The sequence below is a fragment of the Armigeres subalbatus genome, chromosome 3 (genome assembly GCF_024139115.2).
Source record: "Armigeres subalbatus isolate Guangzhou_Male chromosome 3, GZ_Asu_2, whole genome shotgun sequence".
Taxonomy (NCBI): Eukaryota; Metazoa; Arthropoda; class Insecta; order Diptera; family Culicidae; genus Armigeres; species Armigeres subalbatus.
The window spans coordinates 386,117,931-386,135,091 of record NC_085141.1 but is presented as its reverse complement, the minus strand read 5'-3'; the positions used below and the strand labels follow the sequence as shown (position 1 = coordinate 386,135,091).

General features: G+C 41.2%; 1 pseudogene; it reads left to right on the top strand.

The window, feature by feature from the left end:
* Positions 1-12,787: 12,787 nt before the first annotated feature.
* LOC134222959 (diphosphoinositol polyphosphate phosphohydrolase 1-like) lies at positions 12,788-13,684 on the top strand (annotated as a pseudogene).
* The last annotated feature ends 3,477 nt before the right edge of the window (positions 13,685-17,161 follow it).

Genomic DNA, 17,161 nt, shown 5'->3' with positions numbered 1-17,161 from the left:
TTGGACTGGATACCTTAGATGTTCGACGCCGTGTGGCACAGGCCATGTTCGTAGCGAAAATCCTGAATGGTGCTTTTGACTCTCCAGCAATACTTAACAGGATGAATTTTTACGCTCCTATGCGTCCGCTGAGGAGGAGGGATTTCATTCAGCTTGGTACTCAAAATAGGGCAGCCCAAAAATTGTCCATTAAAACAGATGAAATAATCCTTAAACAATTGAAAAATGCTCCTTAAAAAACTAATCATTTTTCCTTAAATTATTGAACAAATTACCTTGAAATATATGAAATGCTCCGTAAACATTTGAAAAGAGTACCGTAAAAACAAAAAAATGTACCGTAAACAATTGAAAATGCTCATTAGAAAATTTTGTAAGCGCAGATTTCGACAATTTCGAGTTCCTCAAACCGTGGGTTGTTATAAGAGATATTCAAGTTACAAGATAAAAGTTGTCGCTGTCGTGGCTGTCCGGAACATCTTTTGCTGGTGAGGATAGGGTGCTAAATGTCAATGAAGGAAAAATACATACGATTTGACAGTTCGGTATCCAACATGTTTCGGACAGCAGAACAAAGGGAACCGAAGCGACAATATTTATCTTGTAACGTAATGTAAATTATTTATCCCAGAACGACATGTAAATTAGGACAAAAACGATTGACCAATTTTTCCCTTGAAAAAAGCCACATCCAATGGCCGAAACGTCGGGCAGAGTAAAACGCTAATCGTTTAATGGTTTTAAAGACTGAGATAGCCAAAATTTCTACATAAAAACTATTTCCAGTCGTTTCCAATACCATTTATCTTGTAACTAAGATATTTTTTGTGGTCATGCAGGGAAATTGATGAATAAACCTATTAACATTATATACAATGTGATTTTGATGAAATTCGTATCGTCAAGCATGTTTATGCGATGTGCAGTTGTATGGGACGTCTGTTTGTCTGTGTGCAGTCTGGGGCACAATTTCTTTAACAATGCTTTGAATTGCTTGTAGGCTAAGATTACATTTTGTTTAAGTTTATGGAGTATTTCATTTTTTTTACGGAGCACTGTTTTTAGTTTAAGGAGCATTTTCTCAGGTTAAGGAGCATTTTTTATTGGTTTAAGGAGTATTTCTTCTTTTTAGGGAGCATTTTCCTTAGTTTTCGGAGCATTTTTCTGTTGAATAGGGTTACCAAGCGAAACAATCAGCTTCATACTCCAGGGGCTATGCAATGGTGCATAAGATTCTACTTTATGACAGCCAATTTCAAGGCACTTTTCCAAATATTTCACAATAATTCTTATATCAATATACTGCGCAATTATCATTAGTTAAATAGCAAATCTTTGTTTTTCTATGGAGCATTTTCAATTGTTTCCGGTACATTTATTTCGTTTCTACGGTACACTTTTCAAATGTTTACGGAGCATTTTATATATTCATTTATTTATACGATATATCAAGGTAATTTGTTCAATAATTTAAGGAAATATGATCAGTTTTTTTAAGGAGCATTTTTCAATTGCTTAAGGATAATTTCATCTGTTTTCATGAACAATTTTTGGGCTGCCTTTGAAAAACTAAGGCAGCTAAACGACATTTATCACTAAGGTGGCGTCTTCATCGATTTTGCCGTCGTCGACGGAAAGTGAAATTTTCTGGCAAGATTCTTTGGTTTTAGTTCGACCACAAGCGCGCGTCGGAGGGAGATGATGCAATGTGTTTGTTCAAATGGATGGCGTCAGTAGCAGTCAAATAAATTTTTTTTTCACAAGATTTTGATTTGTTGTTGAGGTTGAATGACGACCACCAACGCAGACTTCCACCACCAATTCGATGATTTTCCATTGAAAATGCTACCAGAGTGCCTTCGTGCTGCTGTGTTCGCTCCGCTGCGTCCGCTCTGCGTAAAATCTTGTTCAACCGCTCTCTGCGAAATCCCGATCAAAATGGCTGGAAAGCAGCTTTCTTGTATTCAATAAATTAAGCCCGTAAGCTCCACCCCTTTGTGATCTGATATAGGTGTAAATATAATGTGCACTCATAACGATTAATGAAGGGGCGGAGCTAATGGAATTACTTCATTAGATATAAGAAAGCTGCTTTTCGACGCGCGCGAGCCATTTTGATCGGGATTCCGCAGACATCGGACCGTTCCGAGAATGACACATTCTGAAAATCCTATGATTTTTATTCGCAAGATTCTGAATTTGGTTATGAGATGTTGGTTATTTAAGATGCGTATTGTTGCGAAGAATAACAACTGAAATTTGACTGAAGACGAAGTTTCTTCATATTACCAAACATTATCTCTTGGCATCTGTCTGTCCGAGCTACGTTCACCGATGGGTGGTTGCTGTAGATAGTTTCCACTGAAGTGGCGTCTTCATTGATATTATACAAAAGCCATTATTTTATACAAAAGAAGGTTGATCCGACTATCCGAAATAAACTTTCTTCAAAGTGCAAAACTCAATCGCAAATAGCGAATTTGATATCGCGTCCGAGGGAGATGATGCAGTAAATTTGAATGGATGGAATCACTAACAGCAACCAAGCTACCACGCCAAATCCAATGCCACCGAAACAGTCCATTTTAGCAATTAACTCTTTCTTTTCATAAAATGTTGGTCCTCAGAAGAACCAATTTTCCTTTCCCAATTCCCATTCCAATAACTGCATCCAATCGCTTGTCGACACCTTTCGTTGCAACTGTCCGACCGCCACTTGATGATTTTTCGCCAAACCTCCAAACGGTGAAATAATTTTTCAGCATCGTGCTGCTGTGTCCGCTCCGCTGCATCGAATGTCGACCCAAGTAACCAAAAGTTCCTTTAAGAGTACATTTTTCGCTTAATCAGCTTCACTGAGCTGCTTAAGCGATAAACGTACTCTTAAAGGAAGTTTTGGTTACTTGGGGAACCGCTCTCTGTGGAAACCCGATCAAAATGGCTCGCGCGCGCCGATCAGCAGCTTTCTTGTATTTAATTAATTAAGCCCGGGGGAGGGGAGGTGGGTTAAAAATGCCGAAAAACGATGAACGTAATTTTTGAACGATCCCTTGGTGAAATGTCTCCCAATTCTTACTGAATCGGTTTTTGGATATACTATCCATCCGGATGTGTGGACAGGTCATACAATAACTACCGCATCGTATGCAATGTGGCAGTCAGACTGGAGGAAAGGCTAACCCTTGTTCCGAAAAGCATATCTGGGCCAAAGAAAGAAAAGGTCGTTTCCAAGGAGTAGTTCGTCTAATCGGCTAAGAGAGAATAATATGGCAAATACATTGCCTTATCCTCATGGCATGAATCCTGCACAGTTCATGACGTATCGTCGACCCTTGGGTTCAAACCAGGATTTGTTCGTAAACCTGGCTAACCATATCAAGATCGAAGGTCACCGAAGAAGTTCTTCGTAAGATTATGGAAACTACCAAGTGAAGGAAAAGCGATTTTAAATAGCAGGCACGAACCTTGCAGTAACCCTCTGCGCGTTTCGAAGGGACTCGAGAATGCCCCTGAGCTACGCACATCACCAGATCCATCGTCGCCTTGATTAAACCGTATCAGTTTATCCGGGAATCCGTGTTCGTGCATTAGCTGCCATAGCTGGTCCCGATCGATTGTATCATATGCGGCTTTAAAGTCGGTGAATAGATGTGTGGGCGGCACGTTGTATTCGCGGAATTCCGGTAATATCTGGCGTACGGTGATCATCTGGTCTGTGGTGGAGCTAACACCCATAAATCCCGCCTTGTACTCAGGGATTGAATTAATCATTTCATTATCATTTAGTATTCAACAAATAACTCATACCAGAGGCGGAATTCCGAAAAGTGTTGTATGGCGGACTTCTAGCGCTATTTCCTTTCTATAATTTTGTCTACGGGAACATTGCTCTATGTCTAATATTCACAGCGTGCGACGCTGGTATCATTTAACATACTAAATGACAATAACATTTTATTATCGCTAGTCTCAAAGCGTATAACGATGTAAATATTAGACATAGAGCAATGTATCCTTAGACAAAGTTGTAGAGGAGAAATAGCGCTAGATGTCTGCCTTAAAACACTTTTCGGAATTCTGCCTCTGGAATGAGTTATTGGCTGAATACTAAATGATAATAAAATGATAAGTTTAATCTCTGCTTGTACTTCCCCACGAACTCTTTTGCAATTGGTGTTAGTCGACGGCAAAAATTTGGGTGATTGTACGATAGTTAGGGAAGATCCATTAATTACGTAACGCAAAAATTGGGCATTTTCAACCCCCCCTCCCCCCTATGTCACACTTTTTGTATGAAACATCTGAAATTTTTGTATGGCCCGTCACGCTTCGCTCAACCCCCCCTCCCCCCTCTGAGCGTTACGTAATTTGTGGACGTTCCCTTGCTACAATCCAGCTTATCGCCTTTGCTAGATGGGATACACGACACCTTCCGTCCAATCTTGCGACAAATCTTGGTAATCACCCAGTGCAGCGTTCTAGTCAGTGGATCACCACCGTGTTTCATAGCACTCCTGGTAGTTGGTCAACTTCAGGCGCTTTGTTGTTTTTCATTCAGCCGATTTCCTCCTGGATTTCCTGGAGATCCGGAGCCGGAATACGTATGTCTTGCGCACGTGCTAGGTTCATTACCATACCGTCATCGTTGTCTACTACATCGCTAGAAAAATAAGTGTTTTAAATAATAATAAAAAAAAATATGTTTCACTCTCCAGTTCATATCTTTCTGAAACGGTAGATTTGAAAGCGTTAGAGTGGAGTTTATCCAAAAATAATATAGGCTTTATGGATTTTTGAGTATGCATAATCGTAATGATACCCCTGTCATAATCCCAGACATAATGAAGAGTAGTAAAAAGTTAGCTTCAAACATTAGAGCGTACTGCGATAGCATATTAATTCTCGCGTTGTCTTACAATTTCAATGCGCGAAGTACATAGAAACACATTAAATGCTGTAAAACATCAGGCTCTTCCTTTGTCACTTATATCGACTTAATTGGTCGTCCGATTCCCTTACGAGCATCAGCATGCGTGGTAATAAAGTTCAAATTTGAAAACAAAAGGATATGCAATGTAACGCCCATCGAGCGCGAATGTCCACACACCAGCAAAGTTAACTGAATCGTTCAGCAACGCCAACCCGACCGTCATGTCAGTTATACGGAACGGAACTGCTGGTTGATGGTGCAATGGAGTGAGCGGTTGATGATCCCGCGGTTGGAGGACTAAAAGAAACCGGGCTCGGGACCCATATCTCAGTCTCTTTGTGCGCGGCTTTGCTGCTCATAAACGGGATCATTTGTTTTAATTTTTGTCATTTTCATGGCCCTACAACAGACTGTCAAGTATTTCCTGCCTATGCGAGAGAGTGTATGATTTGGTCTTTTTTGTCTTCGATTGAGGGCGCAATAAAACAAGAGAACCGTAGCGAGCATAATTATAAAATGTAAATGTTGGTAGCTTTCATTCATCCGGAGTGAAACCGGTACATAATACGTATGGAGACATTCATAATTAGGATAGTACAAAATGGAAACTCATCAACCTAGAGGCGATTTCGTCTTTCTCGTCCAATAGGCATTGAAAAATTAGGACGAATAGTAAGACGCATCCCAAGTATCACATTTCTATCAAATCTGGTTACTGCAACTCATTTGTGACCTAATTCGGTCACATAGAAGTTTCGGCAACTAACTAATTATAAAATCATTTTTTTAAGAAGTGGCATTTATTGCAAACGAATTGGTTCAGGGTCACTTGATTTTTTGTTGTACACCTTAACTCAATTGATATTATATAGTGCTAGCCATTCTTTGAAATTAAGATTTTGCAGTGAACATATTGCTTTTCGTTAAACTTTGATGAATGAAAAAGGCAACGCTTGAACCGTATTATCATCGTATTTGTTTATGTTGGTTATCAAAAATTCATAATTTCAAAACAATTTGAAAATAATTCATTAATTCACAATCAACGCTGAATTACGTTTTTGTTTATTCGATCAACAATTGTTTTCGCTTCCAATAAAAATCATATCATAAGTGAGTACACCAATGAGGATATTATCAATAGAACCCCCATTGAAATACATATTATGTGACTGATATGCTTTGCAGTGATGAGTTCAATTCAAATGATCAACACAATTTTACGTTTGAAGAAATAATTTATTAGCTTGTATCATTTTCCGTCGTAAACATCTTTACCCAGGGGTGAGCAGAGCAGTACCACCTAATTGACGTCCCGCTAATGACAGTTTTGTGGTTTTTATGATAATCAATGATGGACCAGACGAAAATGGAAAGTAGCGGGTGCCGCTCGGTCGAGGCAAGCTTGAAGGCGCGCACACACGCATTACTGACTGCTAGCTTTGCTGCTGTGTGTTTTGTGCCAGGCTGCAAGTGACCCTCGCTCGGGGTTGCCGTGCTTTATTTGCTGCTTCCTTTCCTGGCGCAAGGGCTCCTTGACCACTTAACGTCAACCATTAAGAAGACGGTGGCGGTGTGTGACGACGCGCTACAGCCACAATGGTCACAATATTAGTTTCCTCTCTAGACGTTGCTACGCCGGCTGGCTGTCCGGCTGAAGTGGACGGTTGCCGCACTTCAAAGGCTCTCGAATGCTATATTCGCTTTTAATAAATTAAGCTCAATGTCAGTCGACCGCTAAAACTGTTTGAGAAGGGCCATTGAAGGGCCCCACGACGCCTACGATTATTGTATTATTTGAATTGATTTTGAGCTGTTCCATCTGGCGGAACGTTCATCGCCATCGAGTTTCTTTACTGTTTGGTTGCTTTACAAATATGAACTGTACTTTGTTTGCGAAACTGATGGATTCGGGAGATTGTATTTTGTAGGTACTGGTGATGAGGCCTCCAAATGCTTCTTGGGAATCAACATTCTACTACCATTCGTCTTATCAATAGGTATATAGATGGAAGATGGAACAAAAAAGCAAATCAACCCACTTAGCAATGATGCTACTTTTCTCGTCCATTATGGAAGGTAATACAGTAATATCCCGATTTTATCACCCCCCTGGTGAATTTTGGAGTGATAAAACAGGATATGTGACAAAATCGGGAAAACAATTATTTGAATTTTTTAATTCGTTTCACAAATGAACCGTTTGTTTGAGAAACTGCATATGTAACATTTTTGGCTAAAATGAGATTTTTATATATTCTGAATCCTCGTCCAAAAATACGTATTCTGGCAAAAAATACGAAAAAAAAAATTTTGTTCAGGAATGTATGAAAAAAATTTCGTTTGTTTGAGAAACTACATATGTCCACGTACTTTGAAGAGCAATTGTGGAGTACTGCTTACATTTTTTGCACTGAAAGTACCCCAGGGTGTTGAGTTTTGCCAAAACCTATTGATCTGTATCGAAGAAATCGAAAAATTCTGTGCATGTTTGTTCAAAAACAGTTTTTTGTTGTTTTCTCGAAATAGTGTAAAATGGACTTACGTAGTTTCTCAAACAAATGATTCAAATATGAATCATTTTATGCCTTGGAAAGGCAAAATGCGTGAACGGTACCCGTTATTTCTTGTCGAAAATGCTTACAGAATCCTTCCCAGGTACTCAGAAGTCATTTATAATAAACTACAAGCGGTGAAAGATATTGCATGGTAATCAACATTGTTTACGGTATTATTTAGGGGGAAAGACAGCTTTGGCAGGTTTTGTTCTATTATTGGCAGGGGGGTTTTTGTCGACCGAATTTTATGAAATTTGGCCACAATATTCTTTGATATGCAAAGAATGTTTAGGCCAAATTTGAGCCTAGTCAGTCATAAAAAACCCCTGCTCCCTGTAACGAAAACACGCAATGAATCAGATTCAGATTCGGATTACGCCATTTATGATAATAACTTGATGCCAATCTCTATATGTACATTCAATTTTCTTTCTCCACTTTGACACGATGATATATAGCGTAATCTGAATAGGATATATAGACCAGTACATGATGAAGTAGGATGACAGTTCACAAAGCATTTTCACCAAGTCTCCGGCGAAGCTTCTGATAAAATTGTATCGTTATTTTATTCGCATGTAGGGTAACGGCTGTATTTTGGACCGGGCTCATATTTTGTACAACCTAGCTGAATTTTGCATTTATGTCACACAAAACTAAATAATACATGCAGCATTTAAATTTTATTGCAAAAAGAAACTATCCATAAGGTATCTCCTACATTTGTTTCTTATAAAATAAAGCATTGGTGAGGATTATTTTCACCCATTGCGGCTGGATTAGACCAAAACCAAGACGACATTAAAAAATTGAAGTCAACTTTCAAAAGCTGTAAGTTTATTTGTGCTTAGATTTAAAACATGTAAATGATGTTGTTGACTTATTAAAACCTAATTGAAGCAGTTTCATATATCAAGTAAAACATTGTAAGTTTTAAAACAGTATTCTGAGGCATGTCCAAAATAGGTTCATTTTTCATTGAACCGAACATATTTTCGACATATCTTCTTTTTAGGTTCTAGATGTCTAAAACATTGGGCTTGTTGCTACCAGAGGTGAGCCAGTCAAGGGCTGAACGCCTCTTAAATAAAGACAATAATATTTATAACTTTTGTTTTTACCAACAATTTGTTTCTCTAGTATCAAACCATTCATAAATTACTGTTCATACCGCATTTATAGATTACCGTTCATTGATGTAAGCCCTAGAAAAATGTCTATTAGACCAACATGTAACTTTCATTATTTCCATACGAAAATAATTAAGAAAGCTCCATAACAAGAACCAATCTTTGCCAGAGCTCTTCGTCCGTGCTGCTTGCCAATGCAACAGAGTTACGCGTCCTACGATTATGTTTCGCTTGGAAAAAGATTGTGAAAAGAGTAAGGATGAACCGGGCAACCCACTATTATCAATGACGCAAATGGGACAGATCTGGAAAATTACAGAAAAATATGGCAGGTTAGGAGAGACCAGGTGCATACAACACGGCTGACACGGATGCTGATGTCGGTTTGATGATGCTGTACCGAGTGGTACTGAAATTGGTATTAGTGCAAATACTCTTGACTAATAGATATTGTTCTAAGCTTTTGAGTGCTTATAAAAATGCATTGATAAACAAGGACTTTAAGTATGAAAATGCCGAAAATGCTGGAGATCACTAATTCAATCTAATAGTAACATAACTTTGCAAGCAATACAAAATTATTCGAGTGGTCCAAAATATGTTCAACAGGTGGTCTTAAATTAAATCTAACATATCTTCAGAATTTATGATAATTAGGTTCTTTCGGTGGGATTTACAACATTTTTACCTACAAATCCTACCTAGCATTCACCAAATGGTCCAAAATATCTCCTTTTCCCTAGATGACCGTTGCAATTGATTTCATGCTTAATGCAAAGTGTTCGGACGGTCGGATAGAAATGAAACCGTTTTTGGTAATCAACCCAAAGGATGATCAAACTGTAAAGTTTGAAACTTAGTTCTTTGTCTTACAAATCTTAACCGTTACTATAATATGCTTTACTTACAATTTTAAGTTTATTTTCCTAGGCTTCCTTTCTCACTTCACCTTCCTGTTTTGCTCTGTCAATTATTTTATTTCTTAATTTAACTAATTCAGTTTTAGCGTGTACTATATGATTACCTGTTTCCCTCTTTTCTTCAAGCAGTGTGTCGAATGTTCGTCCTTCTATTATGTGGATTGTTCAGAAATGATTGAGCACCACTGTACTGTCTTGCACCCGTATTGCTCAGCTGTTCATTGAAGCATAATTTTAATTCACATTTATTTCATGTTCCCGATCTACTTACGGTATGCGTGATGTGATCGTATGACCAGATTTATGCAATTTTCTATACGATAATTTCTTCAATCTATACTCTTCCTCAACTTTTCATTTATCCATAAATATTATTCACTTTCAACTTCTAACTTTTGTTTATGTTCCTGTTATATCTACTTTTACTTTTTGCTCACCTTTTTCTTCCTCCTCTGTCTGTCAACTGTCACCCAACACGGAAAAATTGAAGAACCTATTTTGTTAGCCAAACGTTGATCGTGACTTGGCTGCGTACATGCAGTGTCGCCAGAACATTCCCCGGCCCGTAACTCTGCCCCGGAGGCCATTTCCGGCTCAGGGTTACTTCCTCTTACTTGCATCATGGCCAGATTCGCTCCGGCTTGCTTGTACGTTTCGGTATTGGTTCGTATCCACGTTTGTCGGCCATTACCATATCCAGAAAATAAGGGTTCTTTCGCCAATCCCTGGACACAGCAATTCCCATTGGAATTATCCTCAACATAAGCCACATTTTCTGCTTGCGGTGATCTCGAGCCACCGAAGGATTTTGATATCGGTTTCAGCTTTTCCGATTTATTAATATAGCTGTCCTTTCGGTCTCCGTCCATCTCCGGGTTTCTCCGCTTCCTTTCTTCCAAACCATAGATTGTCCAACCGATTTTCGAGCGCACGGCAATCGGTTCATTCGACTTACCCACGCGTGACTCCAATGGTGCAAATAAATGTAGGTTGTCCAATCCTAACAGAATCGTTGGCATTCCCATCGAAAATTCTTTCATCGGCACGTCCGCCAGATGTGTGTAGCGTTCCATCACTTCTGGATACCGCACATTTTGCTCCGGCAGCTGTAGTGCAGACACCGTTCTAGCGTTGGTCAAAGGAAATCTCCGGTTGGAACCTCTTGCAGACAGCATCAACTGTACATTTCTCGATTCGTTTTCGAAACGGTTGATGTTTCCTGTCCACGTTACCATGAGTGGCTCAGGAGTACCATCTGCCTTCAGTCGTTTGGCCACGGCCTCATCCACTAGCGTAGCAGATGATCCTTCGTCCAGAAATGCGACGGTGTCAAATTGACGCTTTTCTGCATATAGCGTTACCGGTATCGTACGAAAAATTACCGAATGGCCGGACTTAACTTTCTGCAGCTGCACCGACTCTTCTACTCGATGCAGATGATTTCCTCGACATCCGTTCACCATACACCGCGTGGTCGAAAAGCACCGACCATTGGCGTGTTTTGTCAAGCAGACCTCGCAAATGTTTTGCCTCTCGATCTCTCTCAGCCTGTGCATAATACTCATTGCTTTGAATTTCTCACAAGTCCTAATCAGGTGATCCGTTCTTCTACAAATCCAGCAATTTAGTCGCCATGACTCATTTGCGGATTCATCGCTCTGTTCCTGTTCATACTCGTGCATATGAACAAACTCTTTCCTGCGGTTTTCTCGCAAAGATCTCGAGTGGTCGTTTACCGAGAGCAAAGAAAATTCTGCTACTTCTGAAACGTCGTAAACTAATTCGTTCATGAAATTTGTGAACATTCTCAGTGGGCTGTTTTGTTTTCCACGCTTATATCGGACCCAATCCAACTTGAAGCTTGGCGGTAGCTTGTCAACTAGCTCCTGCACTAGCATCGGATTATTCAGGTGGTCACCGAGTCCTGCAGCTTCGAGATGATCACACAAATGCTTCACCGTGATCCCGAAATTAATGAGAGTCTCTAGTCGATCACTTCTCGGGGTAGGAGCGTTTCTTACTTTGTTTAGCAGTGTCTTCAGCAACTTCTCCGGTCTTCCGAATAGATTTCGAAGATCAATAATCACATCCGGAACAGAATCCGGCAACACAAGCCGACTCCTGACAGCTTCCAATGCATCCCCTTGAAGACAGTCCTGCAGTCGCTTTAGATTTTCTACACCCAACCAGAGTCTGCTAGATTTTAATACAATTCTGCATTATTCATATGCAGTAGCTGTATAAGAACTTGGCATATGCGAAAATTGCATATGTACGAACTGCGGCACGTTGTATAAGGAGGAGATTTGAGTTTTGGAGACATTTTGCATGTATTGGTACCCCTAAAGACTATATGTGTGTTTGTGATATACAAAAATCCGATGTATGTATGTGTTAGTGTTGGTTTAAAAACTGTGGATGTATTAGTGACAGCTCCTCTCGCGTGAACAGTACATGTAGTGGTGAGCTCACGGACGGACAAAACAAAACAAACCGAGGTGACAGTTCGACTATTTATTGAGGAGCGAGACCCCACTGAAGATTTTCGGAATACTTTTCTTCGCGCTGGAAAAGCCAGAAAACTTTCTTTTTGCCAGATTGTGGTGCAAACAAACGGATCGAGAGGAAAAGATTTCGCGACCCCTAAAACGGCGAGCTCGGCATTGGCGGTGGATGGTTGGAATTAGAACGAATTTGCTGAGGAAGATACACACTTAGTGAGGAACGAAGATGGCTTTTCAGAGCCACCATAGCAACGAGTTCAAAGCGGATCCGGCTTACGGAGGGATCTCGGAACAACGGACAACAGGGAGAAGCCAAAGCTACCCTCCAAGATGATTGCTCTGCCGGATTCGGTCCAAATTAGTAAACATCATTCGTTGATTGTGATCCTTAGCTAACTGTTTTTTGCCGTAACAAAAGGAACGGAGATCCCTTCCGGGTTAGCTTACAGAAAGAGAGAGTGTAGTGCCAGTTATCACTTATTAGTTTGTGTTCTCCAACAACCACCAGTTGAGATAAAAACCGTGCCGGGTCTTTTTAAAAACAAAGCGTTTTGAATTTCGACAGTTCCCCCTTGTTTAGTAACAGAAGATCAATACCCGTCGCCGATAATCTTTGCAACGTACGCACTATAGTAGTAATTAGTTGCGATTAGTCGCACAAACGTTGAACCTCGTTCTAGAACTGTGCGCAAAGTTTCTTTTGCGCGGACATAAGAAAAACCCAATTCTACGATAAGGACCGACGATGTGGGGCTTGCATCTGTGTGCGGTCCGAAGCGGAAGCAGAGGTGAGTGGAAAAGTATTACTAATTACATCGTCATTACGTCCCGAACTATGGATAGTTTCAGGTGGCGGAGCAGAACTGGACGAAGATTCTCCATTAACGATGTCTTGGAAGAAACGGGAATTATTGGAAAGCTCAAAAACAGTGACCAGATGCTCCGAACCGAAGTGTTCATTATGGTTGTCACCCAGGAGCTGGACGAATAGGAAGATTCTAAAACTATCGGCCGTAAGCGACAGTGGTTCATCATCGAGGAAGCTCTCACGCAGCTGGCACTGTATAAGTTAACCCAGCGTCACTATCTTCTGCAGTTACGTCATTCGAAAAATTATTCGTTACTGACACAAAAATTGCACACACGTGATTACGGACGAGGCGGATGACAAGCTCGAAGGGGTGCCCACTAGTGCGATGTCGAAAATCAACGAATAACATGACGAAATCACCACCACCATCACCACCGCCACGGCCTCCCTTGACGGAGGAAGATGGAATGACTTCTGTTGAAACGGAAGATCAACCGGTCGCCGACACCGATGAACTATCGGAAACGATCTCCTAAGTCGTCTTCAGCCCTATTGAATGGCTTTGAATATTAGTTGTTTTTGTTGTTTCTCTGGCACAAAGAGATGGTTACATGTTCAGGTAAATTTATTTTTAAACGTATTCTTCTAATTGTTGATGCTATCGGCACTCCCACCTTCTTTAATCTTGATCTGGTCAAGATGGGTCCCTGAAATTAGATTGAGACTGTTATAATAGGATAGAACACATTGCTGCGCCTCGAAGTGGCGGAAACGGTTTGTGCAACGCTAATATCAGTGATCTACAAGCTCGCAGTCGAAATTTCCAATAAAGAAGCCATGGTCATGACACCGTTTGTCTTGTTTCAATTGCTAACGATAATCACCGATAACTATGGGTTCAATTCTGCACTGATGGTGTCAGTACTCCGCGCTGTCGTATACATGAAGAAACTTAGCATCATAGAATCGTTCACCGTTGAGCGAGAGGTGCTAATGTTCGATTTTACGTGTGGATAATATCATAAGGAGTGCATCAAGGAATCGTGCCCCGCACCGTGGAGATGCCTAGGATAAATTTACAAAGTTGCTCGTTTTATACAACACACATTATAACAGCAGATATCCCCGGCAGGCTATTGCGCCTCGGCAAACCCTCTAAAGCCGCAATTACCTCTTTAAGTACAGTTTTAACTAGCTGCATTGTTAATTCTCGAGTGAGCACGGATGATTACGTGGGTGTTTAAGCAAAATAATATGTGCATCTTTGGTTTTTGGGCTTGTGTCGGCAATTGGACTCTGCGGAATACCATCTGTAACTCTATTTCCCGTTCCTAAACTATTTTTTGGGATTAATAGTTTTCTTACGCGAATGATCTATGCTGTTGCCCAGACAAATGATATCGTAGTCATACTAATAAAGCTCTAATCATCGAGATTATTCACTATAGAATATACCTAAAAATATACAAACAATTATTCAAAGTCTGATAAAAAAATTATAACTTTTAGTGGAATGACGAAGATTTGCGGAGATTGATAGAACGATGCAAAATTTAGGCATGCGCTGATGCAGCAGATGTCAGCTGTGATAAACATGCGAGTACGAATCATTTACGGATTGCTTGAGGAATCGTTCCTGGGTGCCGAAATAATTGTCCTCGATCCACCGGAGAATCGTTCGCGGATTGCCGGAGGAATCGTTTGCGGATTATCTTAAGAATCGTTCCAGAATTTTAGGAAGCATCGTTTGTGGGTTGCCGGAGGAATTATTCGTGGATTACCGAAGGAATCGTTCCCGAATTGCCGGGGAATCGTCAGTAGATCGCCGGAGGAATCGTTCGCGGATTGCCGGAGAAGTCGTTATTGGATTGCCAGATAATATTCAGTAGATCGTCGAAGGAATCGTTCCTGGGTTGCTGAAATAATCGTCCCCGACTCAAAGGAGGAATCGTTCGCGGATGTACGGAGAAATCGTTCGCGGGTTACCTGAAAATTCGTTCCCAAATTTCAGGAAGCATCGTTTGTGGATTGCCGGAGGAATCGTTCGTGGATTACCGGAGGAATCGTTCGCGGATTACCGCAAGAATCGTTCCCGAATTTCAGGAAGGATTGTTCATGAATTGCCGGAGGAATCGTTCGCGGATTACCGGAGGAATCGTTCCAGGATTGCCAAATAATAGTCAGTAGATCGCTGAAGGAATCGTTCGCGAATTTCTAGAGAAATCGTTCCCAGTTTTCTGTAGAAATCGTTCGTGAATTACGAGAGAAATCGTTCGCGAATTACGGGAGGAATCGATCGCGAATTACGGGAGGAATCGTTCGCGGATTACCGGAGGAATCCTTCCTGGGTTGCCGAAATAATCGTCCCCGATCCAAAGAAGGAATCGTTCGCGGATTTCCAGAGAAATCGTTCCCAGTTTTCCTTAGAAATGGTTTGTGAATTACGGGAGGAATCTTTCGCGAATTACGGGAGGAATCGTTTGCGGATTACCGGAGGAATCGTTCCAGGATTGCCAGATAATAGTCAGTAGATCGCCGAAGGAATCGTTCCTGGGTTGCCGAAATAATCGTCCCCGATCAAATAAAGGAATCGTTCGCGGATTTCCAGAAAAATCGTTCCCAGTTTTCTGTAGAAATAGTTTGTGAATTACGGGAGGAATCTTTCGCGAATTACGGGAGGAATCGTTCGCGGATTACCGGAGGAATCGTTCCAGGATTGCCAGATAATAATCAGTAGATCACTGAAGGAATCGTTCGCGGATTTCCAGAGAAATCGTTCCCAGTTTTCCTTAGAAATGGTTTGTGAATTACGGGAGGAATCTTTCGCGAATTACGGGAGGAATCGTTTGCGGATTACCGGAGGAATCGTTTTAGGGTTGCCAGATAATAGTCAGTAGATCGCCGAAGGAATCGTTCCTGGGTTGCCGAAATAATCGTCCCCAATCCAATAAAGGAATCGTTCGCGGATTTCCAGAAAAATCGTTCCCAGTTTTCTGTAGAAATAGTTTGTGAATTACGGGAAGAATCTCTCGCGAATTACGGGAGGAATCGTTCGCGGATTACCGGAGGAATCGTTTCAGGATTGCCAGATAATAATCAGTAGATCACCGAAGGAATCGTTCGCGGATTTCCAGAGAAATCGTTCCCAGTTTTCTCTAGAAATGGTTTGTGAATTACGGGAGGAATCTTTCGCGAATTACGGGAGGAATCGTTCGCGGATTACCGGAGGAACCGTTCCAGGGTTGCCAGATAATAGTCAGTAGATCGCCGAAGGAATCGTTCCTGGGTTGCCGAAATAATCGTCCCCGATCCAATAAAGGAATCGTTCGCGGATTTCCAGAAAAATCGTTCCCAGTTTTCTGTAGAAATAGTTTGTGAATTACGGGAGGAATCTTTCGCGAATTACGGGAGGAATCGTTCGCGGATTACCGGAGGAATCGTTTCAGGATTGCCAGATAATAATCAGTAGATCACCGAAGGAATCGTTCGCGGATTTCCAGAGAAATCGTTCCCAGTTTTCAGTAGAAATCGTAAGCGAATTGCAGGAAAAATCGTTTGTGAATTACGGGAGGAATCGTTCGCGAATCACGGGAGGAATCGTTCGCGGATTACCGGAGAAATCGTTCCTGGATTGTCAGATAATAGTCAGTAGATCGCCGAAGGAATCGTTCGCGGATTTCCAGAGAAATCGTTCCCAGTTTTCTCTAGAAATGGTTTGTGAATTACGGGAGGAATCTTTCGCGAATTACGGGAGGAATCGTTCGCGGATTACCGGAGGAACCGTTCCAGGGTTGCCAGATAATAGTCAGTAGATCGCCGAAGGAATCGTTCCTGGGTTGCCGAAATAATCGTCCCCGATCCAATAAAGGAATCGTTCGCGGATTTCCAGAAAAATCGTTCCCAGTTTTCTGTAGAAATAGTTTGTGAATTACGGGAGGAATCTTTCGCGAATTACGGGAGGAATCGTTCGCGGATTACCGGAGGAATCGTTTCAGGATTGCCAGATAATAATCAGTAGATCACCGAAGGAATCGTTCGCGGATTTCCAGAGAAATCGTTCCCAGTTTTCAGTAGAAATCGTAAGCGAATTGCAGGAAAAATCGTTTGTGAATTACGGAGGAATCTTTCGCGAATTACGGGAGGAATCGTTCGCGGATTACCGGAGGAATCGTTCCAGGATTGCCAGATAATAATCAGTAGATCACCGAAGGAATCGTTCGCGGATTTCCAGAGAAATCGTTCCCAGTTTTCTGTAGAAATCGTTAGCGAATTGCAGGAAAAATCGTTTGCGAATTACGGGAGGAATCG